This window comes from Siniperca chuatsi, linkage group LG23 (assembly GCF_020085105.1).
Source record: "Siniperca chuatsi isolate FFG_IHB_CAS linkage group LG23, ASM2008510v1, whole genome shotgun sequence".
NCBI classification, from domain to species: Eukaryota; Metazoa; Chordata; class Actinopteri; order Centrarchiformes; family Sinipercidae; genus Siniperca; species Siniperca chuatsi.
Genome location: NC_058064.1, coordinates 6,368,406 through 6,392,500, shown reverse-complemented (window position 1 = coordinate 6,392,500; position 24,095 = coordinate 6,368,406). Strand labels below are relative to the sequence as shown.

The 24,095-nt window shown below is 40.0% G+C and overlaps 1 protein-coding gene across 15 annotated transcripts in view; it reads left to right on the top strand.

Moving 5' to 3' along the window:
- Positions 1 to 24,095, top strand: part of ppfia2 (PTPRF interacting protein alpha 2) — a 160,070-nt gene that overhangs the window by 54,502 nt on the left and 81,473 nt on the right. The window contains exon 1 of one of the 15 annotated variants that reach the window (XR_006376730.1): positions 4,587 to 5,115. The exons of 13 other annotated variants lie outside the window; for them this stretch is intronic. The gene's annotated coding sequence lies outside the window, so the exon portion shown is untranslated. Of the gene's footprint in view, positions 1 to 4,586; positions 5,116 to 24,095 lie in introns of those variants that run through there. One more of the 15 variants, XR_006376731.1, reaches the window with a different exon arrangement.

Sequence of the window (24,095 nt, the reverse complement as noted above, 5' to 3'; positions counted from 1 at the left end):
GAGTATTTGATGTAACTAATTAATTAGACTTTTCTGTTGTGTTAACTGCTAAAAAAGACCTGGTTCCAGGGATGTTATGTTGATGCAGTATGATTTGCATTTTTCAAACATAAAAGAATTTATTCAAAGCTGCAAAGGTCTGCCACTTTCATTAATGCTGGTCTGTCCCTCATTTTTCTACACTGGTTTAGCTTCCTTACAGCGTCTTGCAAGATGAAGTTACAACAGCCAAATCCTCACAAAATAGCACTCTTTTCTGTTCCTTGTTTGCAGCTCATTTGCAGTTTAAGTGGTTGTTTGAGCAAACAGGCGAAATCCTCTGTCACAAGCTTACAATGTGTGTTAGAGACATACAATACACACACATGCAGAGTAAATGAAAATGTGTGATTTACATACATATCCTCAGGTTACCACAGCCCTGGTAGTCATGATGTATGGCCTCATACGCCAACTATTATTGCTATGTGTCATGGCGTTTTATGTGTTTTCAGTTTAATGAGAAATTCTTATCTATCCCTAACAAGACCTCTCAAAGCAGCAACACACATTCCTATACCTAAATGCATATTTGCTTTGCTCCGCAGAAAAACGCTTCTCAAATCCCCAATTTATGTATCATCATTGTTATTATCTGATATGTCTGTCAAAGGCTGTAGCTGGCCTCATAGATTAGGACCGTGGACTGATCAAACACAAGCTTTCAAACCAAAAATCAATTTGTTAGGGCTCTTTGATGAAAAAGGACTGTGTGTTTTTTTTCTTCTTAAAGGCTTTAGACGGCGAGAGGGAAGCACTTGAGGAGACGTGCGGGTCTGCATAAAAGCACATGAACACAGATGCACACATACACGCACACACACTCACTCAGGTGTTGGTTTAATGATCATAGCCTCAGTGGGACCATGCGATTAAGTACTTTTAAAAAGAAATAAAATAATAATTAATATTGATTAGAAATATTCTTTTTTAAACACCCTACTTTTATCAAAAATTCTATTAACTGATTAATTTGTGCAATAATAACCCTGTTAATTTAGAATCATTCTTTAACCATGCTTTGGCTGCTTTGGAACTACTAAAAGACAGAGTGGTGTCGATAAGAGCTGGAGAAAACACAGAGAGGATTGCCAGGCTCCAACCAATGAGCACTTAGAAGCACTAAGCCATGCCCACTGCACATCTGTACAATGACGTCAGAGTCCAGTGCACTGCAGCACATAGACAAGTCCCTTTATGTGACTGATGTCACATGTGTTACTATGTAGCAATGTTGCAGCAGGTTATGCACAGCCTGTTACAAGTGAAAAGGACACAGAGCAGCAGAAAAGTAAAATAGAGGGTGTCTCAGTGTGCAGCAAAGTCTCCTGTTCAGAGTAGAAAGGCTAAAGCATGGGTCTTTTATCCGTGGCCTTTTATTCCTCTTTAACTCGTACTTTTCTAGAAAAATCCCCGACTATACTGTACCTCCAATTTGTCACTGTGTAACATTAACTATAGCAATGTTCTTAAACTGATCATTATCACTGCAAGTCTGTAAAATTGAACACTTTGGCCACACTGATTGATTTTAAGGAACACAGCAGTGTTTTTGCAAGTTTTAATCATTTTAATAATTTAGTTTTAGATTTTTGAATGTATTTTTCTTACCATTCCAGGCAGCCATTGGTTTCTATTTTCTTCTGAATGGTATGAAAATCAATTAACAGACTCTCTTAGGTTATGCAATCTACCACAGTGAACATGGTGAGCCCAGTATCCTACAGTAGAAATCACATCCATATTGGACAATTCTGCACCTCACGATTTAAGTTTAGTGCCAACTCAGGAAATAGTATGTCCTTTATGTAATAAGGGTGTGGAGGTCGAGGTGGTGGATGGACGTGTGGCAAGTTAATGTTGACCTTTTTATTAACTGTAACCACAATATTTACCTAACTTTTATCAAGTGTTTTAGTTGCCTAAACTTAACCATGCCTTGACCATAGTTTATTTGCCATTACCAGAATCTTTCCCTACCCTAAACCATACCTTAGTTGCCATGTGTAGGAATTGTAGAAAGGAAGAATTTAAAAAATGTTAGTAATGGCTGTAAAAAATAAGTATAGTTTAGCTGTGATATAAAGTATACACGATTTGTACTAATTCGACTAAAGCAAGCAAAACCACTGGTATGGTCCTTTTAAGGTTTGAATCTAATTACTGAATTTTGCTTGATATACAGTAGGATTGTTGACAAAAGCTTACTGTCAAACCAAAGTGACATCTTTATCTAGGCTAACGTCGTTTGCCGTTATAATGAGAAACAAGGCTGGGCGCGTCTGCTGACGAGACTGAAGCTACCTTTGCTGCCCTCAGGATGCCTCCCACTGAGCTGTGCCCAAGTTTTATCAGCCAATAAGATGCCTGGACTTTAGACCCCATCTGGAGCGTCTCTGCCCAGTTCTCTCCTGGCACCATCTTGGGTAGATCAGGGGGTAGCGATTCAGTTCCCAGCATGCATCTCTCTGAAGTGACAGGAAAAAAGGAAAGAAGATTTTTGACCCTTTCAAGTCAAGTCAAGTCCATTTTAATTAATATAGCCCAATATCACAAATCACAAATTTGCCTCAAGGTGCGTTACAACAGCGTACGACACCCTCTATCCTTAGACCCTCGATTCAGAAAAGGAAAGACTCCCCCAAACAAACCTTTTAACTGGGAAAAAACACTTTTGAGATCCTTTCCTTTAATTACAACTAATTATTTCTGGGGTCTGAACTGGGATCTGACCTTATCATCACACATGTAAGGTTAAGCCCACAGTGAATATTTGGTATTATGGTACAGTGTTGAGGGTGAGCTTGAGGAAGAAGTCTGAATTATTTTTGGGTTATATTCCTGGTTCAGGAGTGTAACCTCAGCTCAACCTGGTTAATGGGCTCTGCTGCTCCACAGCTTGAACTGCTGTTAACCTGCTATGTCAAGAGCAAATACTTTGAAGTCTCCCAGAACCAAATCCCTTCGAAGAGTGCGAGGCTAACAGTGAGTTCAACCCACCCAGTTTAATCAAGGTCACTGAGCTGTATTTAACAAAATCAGGCCAGAGCATGAACTACTTGAGTTTGAAAAACTAGATTTGATATCTGAATAAAAGCTAAATACTTTGCTTTTTGATCCAATTATCACAGTCCACCTCATCAAGATACAACATAACTTGAATGCTGGCACCCAGCTCAGTGGAACAAAGAAAATAATTTCATTTGTAAGTTTTTTGATTTTTTCCTGATGGCTCTTGGTAGCTTGGACAGAGAATTTGATTAAACCATTCAGCAAATATGGATTGCGCTCATGAAAAGGCCACTTGATAAGAACAAGTTGGATGAAAAGTTGAGACAGTGCTTTTCTTCATATAAAATTGCCGATAAAAGCTGCCTCTAGTCAGTGAGCTTGTTTTAAAATGGTTGACGCAGTTGTATTTCATAGAAACCTTAAAGTGCAGCAGCAAATAAAAAAAATCAATATAGGTCTACTGCATGGGAACATGGCAGGTCTGTGGAAATGCTTCTAAAGCAAGAGCCAGCAAAAAGAGTGGAAATGTTTCAGAGACAGCTCGATAATGGATGGTGGCCTGAGATTTGCAGGTGGAAAGAAGACGTCACTGTGCTAGTCCATTTTAAGTAAGGTGAGAGATGATTACATGGAAATAGACTAAAAATAATGAAGTACGTTGTTAAATTGGTATAGTTCACACTCAGAAATGACACATCATAGTGGTCAAAGAGATTGTGTTTCACCTGAAGGAATTTGGTACCATGACAAACAACTTTAAGACAAATGCACACTAAAACTTTACTACCTGCTTTAGTGAAGGTGAAGGACTTCCCACAGACAATCAGCCAACATTGATTAAACAGTCAATCACTCAAACTGCTTCATATCCATCATGTGGATGGCACCGACTGAATCACAACAGATTTTTAAGTAAAATTCCAACATCGGTCTGACATATCTAACCAGAAAAAACTATATAGGCCTAATCTTTCATTTTGTAACCTATATTCACTCCTGCAACCACCACCTGCAGTTTTGCAGCTTTCTTCTAAAAGAAATGGTAAGGGATTCTGCATGAAATGCCACAATATCACCTTCAGACAAAACCATCTTTCAGTATGTTTTAGACAGTGATAACCTTTCATCTTGTTCCCCAGAGAAAACTGTGAAGGAAAGGAAACTGTGAAGAATCCCTCTCTCCTCCAATCAATACTTAGCTACACTGCTAAAAAAAATGCTCACCTTTGACAACATGAAGTAATTTAAAAATCCAGTATAGATATCTAAAATCATATCTTTGTTTCTCCAAACTAAACTAATCTTAGCAGTATTGGCACGTTTCCAATTCAAATATCGTCTTTTCTAATAATTTTAATGTCAGATATATAGATATTTGTCTTCATTTATTTTAGTTTTCATTTAAGACTTGTCTCATATTTAGTACACTAACGCTTTAAACAAAAGCAACCAAAAACAGAAGAATGTTTTTTGCAGTGTAAAAACAGAGCGAACGTGAGTCTCTGCTGCTCAGGCACACAGTGTGTTGTTGGCTGAGCCGTGCGGTGATGCTCTGACTGGTTATTGGTGAAGCCAGAGGAGGAGGGAGGCGATAATCCGCGCACAGACGGACCCGTCCGAGCCGCTGGCAGAGCTGCTTGCTGCGGGCGTCGGGAGACCATGGAGCCGCTGTCTCTCCGCGGGTTTTACTTTCCAGGCAAATCGCTAGAAGGACATATAGACTAGTGATCTGCATGCGAGTAGCGACGTGCAAAGAAGACAAGAGAGTTGCCTTGTTAACACTTTTGTTATCACGGTTTTCTTTCCCTCGGGGCGTTGCGCATCATACCGGAGCTCTCCACCATCTGATGCCGGGAGCGCAGCATCGGGTCAGGGGCTGATCCGAGTACTCGCCTTGGATCCTTTTAGAGTCTCTGTGAAGCACACCACGTTTGGCTGATAAAAACCGGACCAGCTCTGGATTGTTTGCCCATCAAAGGGATTATGATTTTCTCAGACATGAGTACGGGGACCAACTCCCCCAAGGTGCACCCACCGAATGGGACGAGGTTTTACACATTCCAGGCAAGTTAACTGCGAGGCTTTAGTTCTTCTTTTACCGTCTGTGCATCATCACTCAGATGTCAGCTGCTGCTTCTTATAATGCTGTTTCTGTTTTCTTTTCCTGTCAGTTCTGTGCTGTTTTGAAACTGTTTTGTGGCTTTTATTGTGGCATATTTAAAGATGTTTGCATGATTGTCTGCAGCACTGAGTGTTGGGTGTTTCCTACCTGCAGGTGTAGACTGACTCCTCAGACTCCCATATTTGCTCTATCGATTTTACATTGGATTTGCAGTGCTGGCCACTACTGTTTTTGCATTTTTGGGTGGATATAAAGAGATGTAGTCAGAAATAAGTGTAGTAAAGTGAAAGCAAAGTGGGTATTCAGGAGTTGTAAGTGCACTGAGTCATCACAGAGTCCATAAAGAAATAACATAAGGGACTTTTTATATAATCCCACTTTAAGATCTTAAAAAGAAGAATGCAAAAAGAATATCGCAAAAGAATTTCAATGGTTTTACACTTCAGCTTGTTGAATAAAACATCTGAGAGTAAAATCGTGAGAAGAAGTTCATCCCCATCTTGCTACTGTATAATGTTCAATTATTCATGCTTAGCCCACTGTATCTCACTCCCTGTATATCTATATTTGAATTGTGCTCTAGTTCTATTATATTCACCCTGTTTCTAAATGTGCACAGTGCCCTACATTGATTACTGTAGGCTACCCATGCATATTTCAGCTCTGCCCAGAGCCCATGCATGGCAATGAAGCAGTGTCAGAGGATATTGATCGAGTGTGTTCCACATGACTCTTGTAACCAAGCCAGCACTTTATGTTTTTACTGTGGGTGGAAGGAAGAAGGGAAGGAAATGTTTCAGTAAGTGAGATTGTATCCTCTTTCACAGCAGTCTTCAAGAACATGCTGGTTGCCTTTGCACTATAAAAGGGGAAAAAAGGTGATGATGGTTGAATTTCTGCAGCCAGGTGCAGTCAGCGTGATTTCAGAAGCCGCTGCTTTACTGAAGATGAGCAGAAAGTGGTTTGTGGGTTGCTTTTCAAGTGAGCTGACGTGCTGATGGGAGTTCAGTTTTTGATGAGATGTTTATGTAGAAATACACCTGCCTCATCACTCTAATCACAATCTGGGCCAGCAACAGAGCTGAGCGTCTCATACCTACTTGCAAGTTTAAGTTAATTTTTTTCATATTTGTTTTGCCCGTGTGTGTGATATTGTAGATGACTCCTTGTTTAACAGTAAACAACAAAGAAATGCCAGGGGCTACAAAAGCCCAATAAGGCACAGTATCATTATCTCTGCCTTAAATCACTTGATCTAATATCATATTCATCTGCCCTCTAACTGCAGAGCCACTGTGACTTTCGCATTTGAAGATTTTCCCCTTCAGTGTTTGTCTGGGGTGTCATAAACCTCACTTTGCCTTTTCATGTCAAATCATTAGTGAAGACAGGCTACCCGAGGGCTTGTACCTGAAGAAGCTCCTCTGATATCACAAAATCAAAGACATCCTAGCTCAGAGATCATAGTCCCAGGAAATCCCCATAATTAAGTAATTGTAGGGAAAGCCAGTATTGGGCTGCTTTATTACATATAAATCACAACTCATTTTCTTCCACCCTTGAGGTGATATAAGATCTATCATGCTTGGTTAGGTAAAAGCATGCATCACTGCACTGGGCCATGCCAAATCAGTGCTTTCTCAGTACAGCCATTTTGAACACAGATCCTGTCAGGTTGTTTACCAACTCCTAATGATATTCATTCTATCAGATTGCAATTATAAATCAGCCGGGGCAAAGTGAATTAAATTGCAAAGTAGGTGCCATTTGAAGCCTCAGTGGCCCCATCAGGGCGATGAAGTTCTTCAGTTCCTTTAGTATTCACTGCCAGGCTCTGTAAACATGTGACACCAGAAGTGTCGAAGTTTGCTTAGTTTGGGAGCTTGCTAGTCTGCCACACAGCTGTGTCTACATTCTTTGTATCTTGCTCCGACTCTCAACCAATATCTCCTTAATGACATTTGGAGGCAACAGAGGTGGCACATTAACATGAAGCATAGACACGAGGAGAATAAAATAGTGCTTCCCTCTTTGCTAACCTGCAGTTTTGTGAAGCAAATAAAAATTTTGACTTGATGATGGCAAGTGTGATCACCAAAGTTATTAGAATTTATCCTCTGGGGACCATGGATGTCTGTACAAAATGTCATGGCAATCCATCCAATAGCTGCTGAGATATTTCAGTCTGGACCAGAGTGGTGGACCAACAGACCGACATTGCCTTAAAAATAGTTTGAAACTTATGATAACAAACAACAGCTCCTTAACAGCTCCTTGTGACAAGGCAACAAGGAGGAATGAGGCATGTATTGGTACATTATGGTGTGTGTGCCTCCGTCAGTGCCTTTTGTATGTGTATTTGCTGGCGTTGGAGTGACATGCAGATCCATGGGAGATTTCTCCCAGGTTTGCTGGCAGTGCTGTGAACCCACTGGACCATATTAGTGGGTTCACAGAGTGTTAGCCATGAGTTTCTTTGATATGAAACAAGTTTCTTATGCTCGTAGTATGACCATGACTGTTGTTCTGCCTTATAAAGTCCAAGAGATATGTTGGATGCCCCGGCTAGCCATTATAAAAACAGGAACAGTCCATGTAATGTCTTTATCAAGCAGCACTTCATAGAGTTGTTCTGGTAAGAGTAAATTGGAGAAACAGTGTGCACAATGTTTCTGCTCCCTGGGCGATTTTCTGGTGAGATGAATGCAGTTCTGGGGTTTGAGCTTTTATGAAATAAGCTCACTGAGTGTAAAAGTGAGTCAGACTCTGGACACTGTCTGACAGTTGTTTGTTGAAATCACAAAACTGCATCTTTCAATGATATTTCCCGTTTTTAGTGTCACTTCAAAGAGAGTGCATTCAAATTCAGTTCAACCCTGGATCTTTCCTTTGTTAGATTATTAGCTGCTTTGTCCATGTCCTTGTATTTAATATCCCATTGTTCCCTTCCAGTAATACCCTGCCAAAGTGTTTGTCAGGGTTGAGCTACCTGAAAAATGAGATATAATTGTTGCCCAGTATTTGTCCTTGGTTGTCAAATTAGCGCTGCATGTGATTAGTTTCTTCAGCTGCAATGTCTTTGCCCCAAAGGCCTCTTTCTCTTTCTCAGTCTAAAATGCATTGTTTTCCACATGGCCTGTGCAGCTTGTCACTTCTAACAATAGAAGGTACTATTATAGCGAGAGGCTCATACTGTACAGTTAATTGAAAGAAATTGGATAAGAAGAATGAGGTAACTATCAAATCAATGCTGTGTCAAAGTCACACAAAAGCTCGCAGCCAACTTTTAGACAGATTGTCAGATACATTTTACTTGTCCCTCCGGTCTTTTTGTACAAAAGTATCCCTTTGGCCCACTGTTAAAGTGGAGAGGATGGAAATGAGCTGGTTCTCACTGGTCTCCTTCAAAGTAATCCTCTCTTTTGCAGTGAACTGGCATTTGGAAGTTTATGGCAGCACAGCCGCAAGGGGAATTCGGCTAAAGAGCCGCTGTTTGGGGTCGGGTTCGTCTATGAGCATCTGTCCTCAGAGCTCTGTTTGTAAGCGTGGCCACAGCCCAGGCCAACCCCACTTAATCAAACTGTTAAAGCCGTGCCTCGTTTGGCTCTCCCTTCTGACAATCTGACTGAGGGTTTGCATTCAGGGCTTGACAGAAAAGAGGAATGACATGGCTGCGCACGCTGATTAAAAAGTGGTACTTCTCATTTAGCCTGGTGCTTACCTCCACACAGGGACATTCAGACTGAGGCTCGGATTGAACTTCTGTTGTACGCTACTTAAGCTGAGTGCAGGAATGGCACAGTATCTTGTTCATCTTCAGATGCATAAATCAGTACTGACTCTGGCACACACTATCGCACCTTCACACCTCCACACCTGAACACTTTCACAATCCCAATCAGGCTCTAGGAGCAAGGGAAGGTCTGCGATACAGGATGACTCATCAGGTGACACTAGACAGCAGTTTGAATGACAAGTAAGCACCTATTTCTTCTGCACCCAGAGGTGGCCTGTCATGGTGATGCCTAAATTCCATCCCCAGTGGACACAGTCTATCTTAGTGTTTATTCTCTCATGGACTGGAACTGAATTTTCTTGCCTGTGTCAGTAAAATAGTTTCTTTTTTGTGACCTTGGGCTGTGGTAGAAAGCTGGTGTGAAAAGTTTAGTCAAATTACAGAAAATCGACAAAAAATTCATAATTATTTAATCATTATAGTCATTCATCAGACATTTTAAAGACTAAATAGTTAGAGCTGTCAATTCCTTGATTGATCAGTAAGTTGAAATTGAATCAGCAACTATTTTGACAATAAAATGCAAAAAATTAACTCGTTCCAGCTTCTCAAATGTGAGTATTTTCTTAGTCTTCTATAATATTAAACTAGATATCTTTGGGTTTTGGACTGTTGGTTAAACAAAACAAAAATTTGAATATGTCAACTTGGGCTTAAAGAAATTGTGATTTTATGGACCAAAAATTCAATTGAGTAATTGAGAAATTAATTGGCATGGAAGATAATCATTAGTTGCAGCCTTATAAATGATTAAAGGAGCAGTGTGTAGGATTTAGTGGCATCTAGCGGTGAAATTGTAGATTGCAACCATCTGAATACCACTCGCCTCACCTTCCCATTACAAGCGTCTAGGAGAAACTACGGTCGACACGAAACTCGCGAAAAACGCTAAAGACCCTATCTAGAGCCAGTGTTTGGTTTCGCCATTCTGGGCTACTGTAGAAACATGGCAGTTACAACATGGCTGCCTCCGTGGAAGGGGACCCGCTCCCTCTGTAGATATAAAGGGCTTATTCTAAGGTAATGAAAACTCAATGATTCTTATTTTCAGGTGATTATACACAAGACATACTTTTAGTATTATATTCCATTTCTGCCAATAGCTCCTCCTAAATGTTACACACTGGACTTTAAGTGAAACATTTATTGAGAGTGGCATTTAATGCATTTCCTATCATCTTTGCTCAACTTACTGTATTAGTGACTTCTCACTATCTACTGCATGCCAACACTTAATCTTGGAAATCCCCATTTGTGCAGCATAACGATAGACTAAATGTAGGGTCCCGCCCCTTTGATGTTCTGTGCTTATGTGTCAAAGCAGACTGTGGTTACTCTACTCATCACATGACACCAGGGCAGTGCTGCAGGTTGATCCGAAGGGAAACACATGGAAGCTTTGCGAGAGCTTTTCCAATGTTGCAAGCTGTGCGTCTGCCTGATTGGCAGGGCTATTTCTGTTCTGATTTGAAAAGCGGTGTGAACATGTCTGCAGATGTATCCACGGCAACATGTAATTATAATTGAATACACACACGATTGCAAAGAAACAAACAAAAAAGACACTCACACCAAGGCATGTGAACTACACAGAGAAGCTCTCTTGTCACTCAAACATAGAGCAGATACACCCATACACAGTAATACACCCAGCTGTGGGAGCAAGCTTAACCCCCCAGCTGTCTTACCCAGCACCCTGTCATACACACTCCCCCCTCCCCTCCTCACGTGCCCTGCCCTCCCTGTGTTCAGGGACGGTTAATGGAACAACAAAAGGTAGCCATACGCAAATGAGCACAACGCGGCAAATTGCCACACAGCCGACATATTGAAGTTGAAGTGCTTGACCTTTTATTTGTTACAATTGCTTACAAATGCCCCCGACGCCCTCACCAACACATACTCAAACACACAGTGCTCCCTTCAGTATCTCTTCCTGCTGCTGGTCTCCTGAGTGGTGTGGATACGTGTGTGTTGGAGGCGTTTGCCCTATTTTCTTGGTCTTTTTTTAATCAGCCCTCGTGCATTTAAAATCTGGCCGGGGCAGATGGGGAAGGGAGTTTGACCCACTTTGATGGATTCCACACTGATTTAAAAGGATGAGTGAGCTTTCGAAAGCAAGAGGCCCCTGTGTACGTGTGTTTGGGTGTGTACATATGTGTGTTGTTGTGTGTGTGAACAAGGGAGAGAAGGAATAGAAGACTATTTGTGTACCAGTGTTGTGAATGTGTTACTGTAAAGCCTTTACTTCCTAGGTAGCTATGTTGCAGATCTATTCAATCCCTCCAAGAATTTGTGATCACAAGAATTAATACAAAATCAATCAATCCCCAGAGAATGGTTAATTAATAAATACATTTTACAAATCATCAAGCCTCAAACTTCAAAAACAGACTTTCTTGTAACTACAGTGGAAAGGATTTTGTTTCCTAGAGCTTGTCTTCTCAGGCAGCATTTGCCAACAGGTAAAATTTTTTAAGTAAACAAAACTGAACCATTTTTTACTCTTAATACCTAAAACTTACCAGTTGCTTTATGAAGTTTGCTGGCAGCTCTACTTAGCAAAGTAGAAAGTACTAAGGTTACCTTACAGACTGATTTTCCATGGAGAAAAAAGTTACAGAAGTGCAATCAATTTCCAAATGGCTACCAGCAGAAATGTCCACAAATAGGGCATTCTTGAGATTCCCAACAAATTTTTATTGTCCATGTGGTTGGTCCCACAAAGATTGTCCTGCTACCATAAATAATCGCAAGTGCACCAAATTTGCAGTTGAAAATAGTCCCCAATAATGGCACTATTTACTCCTGGTTGAATTATGTTTGCTAAAAACCCAGTGCCCAGATTTTTTGGTGTATTGTTTAGCCTTTTTTTAATGAAAGTATATATTTCGTGGCCTATTTTTAAAGATGTATGTCTTCAGTAGGAACAAAAAGGCTTTGGGCTAAGTGCCACAGAATAGGGAAGTCAAAAAGTACTTAAAGATGGACTTACTCATTGTTGGTGTTAGTCTTTTCATGGGATTTGTTGACACTAACAAAAATGTAGAATATTTCCAGCCTTATCTTTTAATGTGAGACTCAAATTTCTACCTCTCTTTATCACACATTATCCTTTAATCTCCTGGTGTAATGTCAGCCATTGTAAGCACATGCTGAACAGTGAAACATAACTAATGCAGAACAGAGCTGGTACACACTTTCACACACACATGCACACATATACAGCACAGATCCCACAGAGATTTTAAAGTGTAGTAGGGTACACACACAGGCCAAGCCACTCACTTCAATAGACTCTAGTGTGCCAACAACTTCATTGATGCAATTATGGTGTAACCCTTTGCCTGGATTACTGCAGCAGTCTGATCTCATTTATCCAACAATGTGGACTTCAAAGGTAGAGAGTTTTTAGTGTGTGACTGCACACTAAAAACTGGGAATTTATCATTTTTCTCTTCCATGGTGAAATCAATGCAGGTTGAATCTGTCGACTTCTTGTGTGTTTGGTCAAATGACTGATTTGTTGGCCATTTAATTTGTCAGAGAGAGTGGCATAAATGCTGGCGGGTCCAGGGTGTTAAAGATGTTAACTGAGGTGGACCAAAGAAAACAAGGTTACATTATATTAGGACAGATAGAGCCTCAAGAAAACTTTCGACCTGTTTTAGTAAAAAAAAAAAAAAAAAAAAAAAAAAAAAAAGGGCCGATGATGATGTAGCAAGGTAGCTGGCTAGCTGTGTAGGAAGATGATATCCACACTCTTAATCCCGCCTACCGCTCTGATTGGTCAACTGTTTTTCCAATTGGCGGAGACAGCATGAATGGGCACAGAACTATTTGAATTGCTAAGCCAATCGGAGATGTGGGCAGCAAATTAAGAGATCTATAATCAGGGTAGGGGGTTAGCATCTGCCCCAGATTGTGATACTTGAAGCAACAACGACAGGTAATTCAGTCATTCGAACGCAACTGCCAACGATTGTCTTCATTCCACTCATTTGTGTCTTCGCCGCTGCTTCACTTGGTTCACAAACTTACAGGGGACGTTCATCCATGATGTTGCCATCTATGTGTAAAATCCAACTTACTACTTTGACACACTGCTTATCAGATGCTTTGGTTTCATGATTATCCTCCCAGAACGGCTCGCTAGGTTCCTCTATTTTACATTATCAAAGAGAACAAAAAAAAACTAGTTTACTGATAGGGCAATAGGTACAGATGACATTGCATTTTATATCCACGTGCTGGAGTACAGGGTAAACCAATTCAAATGGCCTGTTGCGCTTATAGTCTGTGAATTTTGAATTCAAACAAATCATTACAGAAAGTAATTTAGCTTTTTCCCAATAGTTCCAATTTCAAATAAAGTACCAGCCCTAGTGTAAGTGTCCTGTTGGGTATGAAGTCCATTGATATTCAGACAGTGTAGGCACAGGGCAGGCATCACTGCGGCTGTCAGGTTAAAGATGACTCTAGCATTTATTGTAATCAAAGTAAAAGAATGGCATGATGGAACAGGGTCATTTTTATCCTCATACTTTGTAGCTTTCACCTCAGCGACCTCCACCTCCAACAGTCTTATTCCATTCAATGGCCATTCGCTGTCCTTGGTGCTGAAACTGGAATACCCGTTCTATAAGGCACTCCTCCATGGCCGTTTAATTTTATATCTCATACGTGCTCCATAATGGGAGTAGTGGGGGATGTCTTAGACCTTCCTATATTCCACCATTAACTCTACATCTCTGCCTCTTTGTCTCGCGACCCCCACTCCTTCTCTCTGATTGTAACGTACATCTCCATTTGTTTCACCGACCCATCACTGTACCAGTTTGATTAAAGGGCAAAACACAGTCCATCTGGAGGTAGACTTCGTTTTTTCAAATTGCTAACAGGATAATTCATTCATGCCAAGCCTCCCTACCACTTACTGTGTTACACTTTAAAAAGTGTCCTAGTGTTTCTCTTTACTAGTTGTTTCTAGTTGACTCTTTACGTCTTTATGTTTCCCCCCGCAGTCATTCAAATGGCGATACAGTACGCAGTGGCCTTTGTGAATAATGCAGTGGCAATAAAATCTTTTGCTATGTTCAATTACACCAGCTCTGGCTGTCTCCTCTTTTACTGCTGCTCCCCTTCTGTTTTTATGTGTAAGTATGTCTGTGTGTGTATATGTGTGTGTGTGTGTGTGCTGATTATGGCAAGACCAGGCTATAAAGACCCAACAACATTAATTTTATCCTCCTTTATTTCTATATTAAACTGGAATGGTTTCCAAAAGTGGATTGCAATGTTATAAAATGTAGTTCTTATAAGCAGAAACAATCTTTTCACAACATCGCTGTAGTTTAAAGTTATATTATGGGTTGTCTTTTTGGTCTTTCTTTCTTGCTGATCACATTGTAGTTCTCCAATCCTACTGGGGCTAGGGAGATCTCTCTCTGCTGTGACCTTTACCATAGATTTAAACATGTTGTCTGGCAGTCAATAGACAAATGAGAGGCAGTGTACTTAATTAGCAAGACATGCCAAAGAAAGCGAGACCTCTCTCTAAGAAAGGAAGTCAATGCATGGCTATTACACATTACCTGGCCTCTGACCCCCAGCTTCTATAACAATGGCAACACAAGATAATGGGTTTTCCTTTTTGTGGCCATTAGGCCTACATACTCACTAAATGAAGGGAATACAGGTTAATAGCCTTAAGTTTTGAAAGCTGATATTTTGAAGTGAATGATGACCATTGATTTGTGTGTCTGTCACACAAAGTAGAAGCAGATTGTAAAGGCAAATTCATCTGGTCCATAAAACAACAGGGTTGTAAAGTTTACAAGGTCGTGGAGGGACTGTGGTCACAGTTTATGTACGTCTGGATCTTTATATCTGAGGTTTTTCAGTCCCTGTCACATGTTTATTCTGTTTACACAGACTGCTAGCATAAGACCATCAAACTAGATGTAAAAACTGGATTGGGACAGACAGACTGAAGCAGCTTTTGTAGCCCATATAGGTCTCTATTCCCATCAGTAACACCTTTCTCCCATCATGCACTGAAATGAAACCCTACAAAATCAATACATCCGCTTGCAGGCTCACATGGGATAAACTGCATCAGCTCATCCAGCAGCAACACAGAGACTTCCCACTGAGACAACACCACCTCGGCACCTAATGTTTTTCCATAAAGGCTTGTTTACAGAGGGCTACCGGTGAGCATCTGTGCTTAGAAAGCCAACAGATAACTTAATTGTCTGAGATCTTTACAGCTCTCCTATACGGTGTCTGGTTAAAGAAACATTCTCACTCGCTGTGCTGGGTTTCACTCTCTCTGGCACTGAGCTCCAGCCCAAACTATGGAGCCGAGAACATTTTCACTTTTATTTCAGAGAAGATGATTTGTGCCAAGAGCCCCGCAGGTAAGCTGGGAGCATCTAGCCAGATTTTTAATGAAAGTGTATAATGTCACAGCTGACAATAAGGCTGAAGACGACTCCCAGACAGGGCACTAGGGAGGTCCTGAGCCAGTTCACCAGGGGCACAGCAATTAACATGGAAAGATATTGAGGGACAAATTGGATTGGCTACCTCTTTTTTTTGTAGCGAGAAAAGATGATAGTCATCTCTTTTACCATTTCAATGTTTTTTTTTCTGCTTTCTTTTGATCTAATTGTTTTGGGGGCCCACTGCTGGTTCTAACATCATGATCCCTGATTCTCACCCAAATTAGAAAATCAGATTCCATATTATAATAATAAAAATATGTTGTTCAGTTGATCAGTCATTATAGCATGCCTTGTGGCTTTTGTACATATATTTGCAGTGAAGATGTGCGGCGTCTGTAACAGTGGTATAAACCACATGTAGTTTTCCAGATGTAGCAGCTGCTAACAATCCCGCTCCTGCTCCCTGCTGTAAATAAAATGGTAATTTGGTATCATATCAGTCTATATTTATGAAAATAGCTTTTATAGATAGTTTCCTTAAATTTGTTAGCTACAGTTTTGTCAAGATTGGCAGTGCCCTATTTTACTTACTGTCATATCAGTTTAAAAAAAATGACTCCTTAAACAGTCCTGTGGCCGCCGAATATGCACACATACGGTACAGTATAGCCATTCAGACATTCATATAGACAGATATCGTTTTCAGTTATTTCTATAATGAACTGACAAGTGTCTGACCCACTACAGCCCATCACAGAGGCTGACTGTGAGGCACAAGCGCCTCTCTTTCCATCCATTAAAAAGCCTCTTTGTATTCAGAGGTTGATTACATGCTGCAGGCTGCAGCTATTGAGTTCCTTTATTAGTAGTTTTGGCAGTTTAGCCTGAGAGTCACTGTTTAAATGTCTGACAGCAGTGAGCACCACGTTGGCAGACTTCAGATTGCTGAAACACTCTCCATCGCACTAAAGGTGAAGTGTGTGGTCAAGTACCTCTAGTTGTACCGCTACCAGACTCGAGCCAAAGGCTTTAAAAGGTCTTCTCTCCGTTGAATGGATGCAGGTGTTTGAGGATTCAGGATAAGAAGAAGGAAAGTTTTAGAGGAAGCAGAGATATTGTGAACTATGAATTAACAATATGCAGAGAAGTTATGATTGCAATAATAAATCTGATGCATTCTGTTTTTAGGAAGTAATTTACAGTGAAATTAAAGAATGTCTCATTGTTCTTAAAGAAATGCTGGGAGTCCCTGGACCCCAACTTCAAGAACCTCTTCATTCAGGAGATGCTGTTTGTCTCTGTAATAAGCCTGATGCCGACAAAAAGCAGGACACTGACTGGCGTTAGCTCTGTGATCTGTGCTAATGTGAGCTGACAGCTAGCCTGGCATGGCATGGCTCTGACCAGGACCTGTGGCCCTGCAGGCCATCCCAGCCCTCACTGGAGGACGGAGCACCACCTGCTACATGGCGATCACTTTAACATGCGACAGAGGCACTGTCCGCCCTACAAAGACCTCAGCATCCACCCTTGGTTGCCGTGGAGACGGTGACTGCAGCTCTTCTTGACTCAAGCTGGTGGATCGGCTTTGTCACACCCATGGGTGTCTGGAATTAAAGAAGGGGAAGGTTTAGAGGGAAAGTGGGAGATTAGTGCAAGAGAAGAGCAGCTCTCCACAACTGATCAGACGACAGGCTTTTGACGCAGACAAGAAAAAAATCTGTGCTTATACCATATAAAATACTATATTTTCTGTACTGTAATAATCACCTTGAGCCATGATTCAAGACATAATGTCTGATTATCCTGTAAGGCTCTATTTTACTATGTGCCATGGGAACTGTACAAACTATGGCAATTGATTACAAAGACTTAACAATGTATTGGCTAAAAATAATCCATCTGAGAACTGACTACAAATTTGCATATTAATGACAGATGAAGCAGGGCCTAAGCATTTTCCTTCCAGAGTTGTCTTTGTTTAATTTCTTAAGTTTTAGAATGATGATCATCTGAAGCTTTTACTAAGGAAAATCCAAACATTCCAAACATTGCTTGGAGGAGTAGAGGGTCAGGATGTTCCTCAGCATGTGGGTGTTTTTGCTGCAAGCAAACATGTGCTAAAAACAAACTGACAGGCTTGTACTGTATAAGAGACTGCAGGATTGTGTGAAGGAGCAACAGAGAATGAGGAGAGATGGGGAGCCAGTGATGCATGCCGTTCAGTCAGCTGTAAAAATACATGGATTAATAAAAGCTTGTTTTTGGATACATTCAACAGGCAGGTTAAGATAAAAAAAAGTTTGCTGGTTTTTAACATCTATCTGTCAATTTTGTTTGGAAAATTTTGTTTTACACAAACTAACGCATCAAAATGTCATGGGTAGCCCAACCATTTTGCCTCCAAATTTTGTCCCACTGTCATCAGATTTCTCTAAATATCTTGAGATGATCTGTTAGACATCTGCTTGGGTTAGGTTTGATTTGATCCTTAGCCTTGAAGTTATCTTTGCAAATATTTTGCATAAGTTTGACAATGGCCCTGTGGGCTTTGGTTATGTCATGTAGTTGCTAGCAATGCTCATTAACAGATTTCCCCCAGTGCCCGAGTAAACACAATAGATCTGGAGGCCGCAAATTATTACAGCTGGGATTTGGCTGCAACACAGTTCATTATTCACAAAGCCACGAGGCCTTGCCTGGCCTGGGAATAGCTTAGCCATATCCTAGGGTGTATGCTAATGGTAAGACTTGCAGTGGATCTATTTTGATTTCCGCTTTGATAGTAACTGTGAGGACAACAAATTAAGGATTAGATGTCAGCTTTAAACAATAAATGCAGTTCCCTGAAATGATGGTGTTAGAGTAGAGTATGTAGACAGCAGTTGTGCATGAACCACATTATTGGTACCTTGCTGCTGAGAATTAGGATTAATGTAGGATATATACTGTACAGTATATAGAAAGAGAGTATATGAGGCACTGACATGACCAATGCCCTGACATGCCACAGTGATTCAAAGCGTACATATTTCCCTGTTTGTTGTAAAGCCTTGAATAATTCAGCACAAACTAGAAAGTCGGTATGTTATTTTAAAGAATGCTGTGAATGATTAATGTAGTTGGTCCATGTATGTTAGCATTCACATTGGATCATGCATTCAACCTGTATGTTTTGAGGAAAACCTTGTAGTATGATAGTGAAGTTTATGTGACCAGTCAAATGCCTGACGGCAGCAAAAGAAATGTATAATTTTCTCTGGGTGAATAAATGTTGTTCTCATGTGATCCTGTGTTAGCTGTAGATATATGTGATAAAATAAAAGTATTGCATTACCATCAATTACTTAGCAAAAATAATTGAATCTTTCCTAATAAGAAATGCAAAGAAAGTAATTCATTTTTGATTGTTAATTGGTAGAAAACGGAAATGGGAACGCTGACATCTTTATTGAGATTGACTTTATTACATATTTCTCAATTTTGCTATACGTTCTCTTTTCACAGTTGGAATTTAATACATTTTTTTAGTGCTATAAAAGATTTGGTGAAGATGAACACCAGATGAAACCAGCTCCTATACATCTGTGGATGTCTGCTTTTAAGAAACAGGAGAGGTGTTATTGCTGAGCAGCTTTAACAAGAAGAGTTGCGAAAGAGCGGCTGGCAACTAGCCAATCAGTTTATCCATGTTCATTAAATGGTCCTCTTACATAACAGCGTCTCAATGTTATCTGTGATAGCGTCAGACTGTGGAGCACATGAGTCTTCAATGTAGATGTGGCACTTCTGTGTATGCTTTGATGTTTGTATATTGGAATATTGTGCAGGACAAGAGTAGTAATAGTTTCTAGCTGACATTGGTGCCTGTTCTGCTTGTAGCCACAAAAATTCAAAAGATAATTACAATTTTAACGTGATTTAATTTGACATTATTTACGCAGTAACGAAGTGCCTCTTTTTATATCTGTAGCTCTAATGTAATTTCTTGATTTTACTCACATTTTTTTAAAAGTATAAACCAGAACAATTACACAAAATCTGGTTTAAACCACAAACTACATCAAGTTGATTATTCCCCAGGCAAGACATATTTTTATTTAGAGTGCACACAGAAATGCATAACCAAGATAAACAGATGGCACAGATCAGAAGTTAAAGAAAATGACATTGCCAGATCTGAGGAACTACGGTAAATTTGTACAGAAAAACCTATGGACTCTGGCTTTGATTGATCTGTTGCCCTGGACTTGGATAAACCACAAGATACAGTATCTGCATGTGTACGAGAATGTTTCTCTACAGTCATGTGACATGTTTGGCTTGTTAGGGCTCAACTAATGAGGAACCTGATCCAGACCCTCTGACATGTTGCTGTCTAATAGATTATCCCACTTAAAAGCACTGAAATAAGTTCCGTTACATCAACCTTCCATACCTTTCAACACATAAATCTTCCATTAGCTGGTGGTTGAAGGGTATGTTGCATGTAGTGGCCAGGCTTTTAGTGTACCATGGGAACAGTGAGTTGAGTATTCTGTATCTGACCTCTATGTGTTTTATATGTATTTTCAAGTGAGTGCCTTAATGTGTTTGTGTTTGCAAAGGATCGAGTGAGTACACGTTGGGGGGAAAAAGTCTTGCAGTCATATCAGTTTTCCTCAGTTACGTGATCTTAAGTGGGATTAACTTGCACCATTGGCAGATTCTCTTACATATTTGATGGAAAGCAAGATTTATTGGAAACAAGTGAGATTTAAGATGGATTTTCTGCACCGTGTGCATGTCTGACAACTTAAGCTTCTTTCACATGATCAGTAAGAAAGCGCTTAACACCATATAAAACCATTCATTTTTTATGGAAGGAATGCTGATGCCTTATTTAGCAGCAATGCTACGCCTGCTGGAGGGAACCACTCAGGCAAAACTCACATCCCTGATGCTCAGAGTTTGAATTATTTTTACACTTTGACCAAGTTTGACACTGACCTTTTCAAGGGTTGTTAGCAGTGTTCAGTTCTCAACAATGCAGCTCTTGATTCTTGTCATGTGGAAGCTCCTTTACACCAAAATAAAAGCTCAGTGTTGAATCAGTGTTTACTAGCAGGCACCCTGTGATCTGCCAGAGGCCCATTGGTATCCTGCTAAGTTGCTAAAAGGTCTGTCCATATACAGCCATGTATTTGTATATAGAGTCTGTGCATCATGCTGTCATACCAAACGGCTGGAGGGAAGTGTGTTTGAGTGTGTGCAAGAGTGCGATGGACAGCATATTAAGAGTGAGTGCAACATGATTTTTTTGTTAGGAGAGAGCTCTCTAAGGCAAGTGTTTTTTTGTTCGTGTCGGGGGGCTGGGAGGCGAGTGGAGAGCGGCGCTCCTGTGTGTGTAGCAGCTGACATGGTCTGTCGTTGAAGAGGTGATTGACAGGGTAGTCAACCACTGAGTGAGATGGGAATTGCTCCAAATGCAAACTTTTTCCAAAACTTGATCCACAACCATCCATCACCTCTTTCTATTTTCCCTTACCACACAGCATGTCTCTCTTTCTCACCCAAACTTACAGCCACCTGCTCACCCATTCCTGTAATACTTTGAGTGTCTTGCACTTTGTACAAATTAGTTAGTCTATTTCCACAGTTTCTTTGTTCCCAAGGAAATTAAGGAACTGTCAACATAATACTGCATAATGAACACATTTTAAAAATAAAAGAACAAAAAATGAATCATTTCCTTTTTCTTTTGGAGCAATTCATTTCCAGATATATGTCCTCCAATTTACTGCTCATCTCTTTTAATTTAATTTTATCAACAGGTGTTGAGTCATGTAATTATTACTGAAAGCAGGATGTCAAATTTCCTACTGGGTTTGTTTTGCTTGCTTTATTCTTTAGTGCAGGATAACATGTTAGATTAGTTATGATAAAGAATGCTCAAATGTGTTTAATTACTTTCTGGAAGATTTCCGTCTCAGAATATTTCTCATAATCTGTGTGGTTTGTGGTTGAAAGATAAATCTTGGCTGAGATATTGGATCATTTCAGTGGAAATAAGTGAAAATGTCTCACCTCACTGGCTGATTTTTTAAAACTTGTTTTAAGAAAAATTAGATTTCAAGACTCCATGCTAGCTGGCTCATTAAGAAAGATGTTTCCATCAGCACGTCTCACATTCTTCCATCCTAAGGACTTCGATGAATGTTTTGGATGGAGTGCTCTTCTGCTAACAAGTGGCTGTCACTCTTCTCTTAAAAACAGAGTTTGAATGGTCTCCAGGCAAGCACTGAGCCCTGTTGTCTGTCACAGGCATTTCAATGGTGCTTCAGTCTGCTATCATTCTTTCACCTGTGTTCGTGTGAGTTTGCCGCCTGTATTCCCTCCCTGATGAGATTTCACACTTTTGTGGCAACAGCAATTACTTTATCGTAGTGTAATGCTGATTTCATGCTTGGCATACGCCTTGTCACAGATGCTGCACCCAGTTTTCCAGCACCATTCTTTTTTAAGCCTTGGTGGCGCCCTTCAGTGTGGTGCTGTTATCTTTTTGCTCTCTGTTAATCTTCATTAAAATGCTCGATGGGAGCGAATATATGGCACGTTATCAGATTAGTTTGGGTGCAAGACTGAATAGTCCTGTACTCAAGGGAAGCAAAAGAATATTGCTTTTACACACTCTCTGGCTAAATCAAACTTTTTGGTTTTTAACCATTGTTTAATTTTAGTCTTTGTAATGAAGAACAGTTTTACACTGTTTACACTGGTTATTTATAGCACTAATGCTGCAGAAAAGTTATTTCATTTTCTATGGTCTTGACATTTCAGCACAGCAAATAACTTCCCACACCTAAACCACCTGTTTTAAAAATGTTCCTTCTCATTGCACATTGTCAATATCAGGTTTGAAGGGGCTCTAAACTGCAAGTAATATTTTTAAAATATTCTGTACTTTTTCCTTTTCTTGCCAAGGGTAATGTGTCATAAAAGGTATCAAATATTTCTAAAAGTTAAGCCCCTTTCTGTACAAAAACTATAAAAATGTTTTAATCTGATGCCGTCGCATGTTGATATTATTATCTCCCTGCATGCTGTCTGCATGTTTGCTGAGGAACAACAGGCTGCATAAATGTGCATAGATATACAAAGCTCCAGCTAGCACTTCTCCCGTTCTAACAAAGTGTATTTCTGCTGGTATGGCCCAACTGCAACTGTTCACTATGCATGAATTTGGAGCACAGGGATAGATACAAGTTAATTTGAATTTAAAATACAGAGATTTCTAAAAAATAGAAACAGCTCTTACAAATTGACCTAATCTCAGTTCCAAAGTCAATTTTGTCATTTCTGCCTCTGTCACGTTCTGTCGGTCTGAACCTGCTGTGACCACTAGAAATGTCACAGACAAATAGATCCCATCTGTGGGAGATTTCAGTGACCCTCAGCCATCATCCCCACTCATTCTGGCCATTTCTACTTCTTCATCGTGTGTGTGTGTGTGTGTGCGCACATGGGGTCGTACCCTTTCTTTCTTAACTGGTCACCTGCTTTATAGGTTTCCCTCTGCTGTTCCATTGTGAAAAATGGACATCTTTATTAGGGTCACTGCATAAAAGGTCCGAGGAAAACTTTGGGTAATACTTAATTAGGGTTTTGCAGAATAATAAATTAATTTGCTTTCCATTCATAATGGGACTCTGAAGACTATCAAAGAGAATATGTTACCTTTTACTGTACTTACACAAGCACAAATTCACATTTCCTAGAAGACAGAGTGTCATTATTTCACAAATGCTATTGTTCTTCTCGCCTTCATTTCTCATGAAAATAACCTCTTAAGAAAGTACAGCTAATGAGATTCTTTCTCTGGCATCTTACACAAATTGGTTAACTGTATTAGGTGAGTCTCTCTTGAAAAGTGCACAGATGCTCTATTCACCCTGCACAATCCTCTCATTGTTTAACATGCAGACGAGCCTCTGGGTATAATCTCATGAGAGGTGCAGCAGTTCATTTTAATAACTCAGTTTTAATAACTTCATCAAGTGGGAGCAAAACTGGATGTGTAACCCCTTACTGGCTGCTGCCCCTGGCCATCGAGATGTCAGACTTACCGGATAATTTAATTCGTTTAGAGTGACTGAATAAGTATTTATGGGAAAACTGTGATTCTCAGAGATACATATAGTTATTACCCACAGGCTCCCACTACTGTCTCTCAGAATGGACATTGACTTCTAACATGATCAATTATCTGTTCGTCTTGGCACCTGAAATTTTATGATTGTTGTGACACAAATGACTGAAATTACAAATTGTGTTTTTCTTGTTTTTGCAATGAATTAGCTATAATAATCCAATTATATACCAAAGAAAGGTCAGCCGTAAAAGAAATTGTGGCTGTTGTGAATTGTGAATGGAACTTACTCATCATCAAAATATGTACGATGGTACCAGTGAGAGTAAAATTAGGAAACAAGGAATCTCCTAAGATTTGAGGAATGCCCTTGGTAGCCACTAGCTTATGCAGTTAGCTAGCCTGGAAGTTGAATGTGCTCATGTAACTTGTTAATTTTTTCTCTCAGCAAGCTTTATAAACCAAATGGTTAGTTTTAGGTGTTAAACTTTATTTTGGTAACTTGGTAAAAATGGGCAATTTTAAAAGTTTGTTCAGAGTGATACCCTT